Here is an 826-nt window from a genome sequence, read left to right as displayed (position 1 = left end):
AGCAATGATCCCTAATGAGGTACAAACTTTAGAACTCTGTTCATACAGGATAAAATTTTTCACAACTGGGGAGGCAGAAAGAACATAGGATCAGTAAGTGAGGAATAATCCTAACTGTTGTTGACATTGATGCTATCTAGAAAGAGATTGGTCAATGCAGTTCCCCATTACCAATTCCATTTATATCCCCCCCTTTTTTGGGTCACACCCGGCAGCGCTCAGGGATTACTCCTGGCTCTATGCTCAGAAATCGCTCCTGGCAGGCTCCGGGGACAATATGGGATGCTGGGATTCGAACCACCGTCCTTCTGCATCTAAGGCAAATGCCTACAGATGTGCTATCTCTCCGGCCCCCTTTTATATATATTTCTGGACATTGCCATACCTAGAAGTTGTGATCGTAATCCCATTGCCTCATTCAATGACAGGCCTGTTATACTGGAGCCTAAGGCAGAGAGAAAATGTGTTTTCCTTATAAAGCTTTTTTTAAAAGTATATAATGGTTATTTTTTTTTTTAAATATGGAACGCTTCACGAATTTGCGTGTCATCCTTGCGCAGGGGCCATGCTAATCTTCTCTGTATCGTTCCAATTTTAGTATATGTGCTGCCGAAGCGAGCACTATAATGGTTATTTTTGGTGGTTTTTTTAGAGGTACATCCTGAAATGCTCAGGGGTTACTCCTGGTTCTGTACTCAGGAATTACTCCTTCAATTCTTGAGGGGCCATACAGGATGCTGGGGATCAAACTCAGGTCCAACCTCATGAAAGACTAATGAAAGGCTATCACTCAAGCCCCCTATAATGGACATTTTTGTCTAGAGCA

At 42.6% G+C, this 826-nt stretch overlaps 1 non-coding gene across 1 annotated transcript; it reads right to left on the bottom strand.

The window, feature by feature from the left end:
• Positions 1 to 515: 515 nt before the first annotated feature.
• LOC126000126 (U6 spliceosomal RNA) lies at positions 516 to 622 on the bottom strand. Its single transcript, XR_007492491.1, has one exon. It is a non-coding gene; the product is annotated as a U6 spliceosomal RNA (small nuclear RNA).
• Positions 623 to 826: the final 204 nt, after the last annotated feature.

Source organism: Suncus etruscus, chromosome X (assembly GCF_024139225.1).
Source record: "Suncus etruscus isolate mSunEtr1 chromosome X, mSunEtr1.pri.cur, whole genome shotgun sequence".
In the NCBI taxonomy this organism is placed as follows: Eukaryota; Metazoa; Chordata; class Mammalia; order Eulipotyphla; family Soricidae; genus Suncus; species Suncus etruscus.
This window is presented reverse-complemented; position numbering and strand designations above follow the sequence as displayed.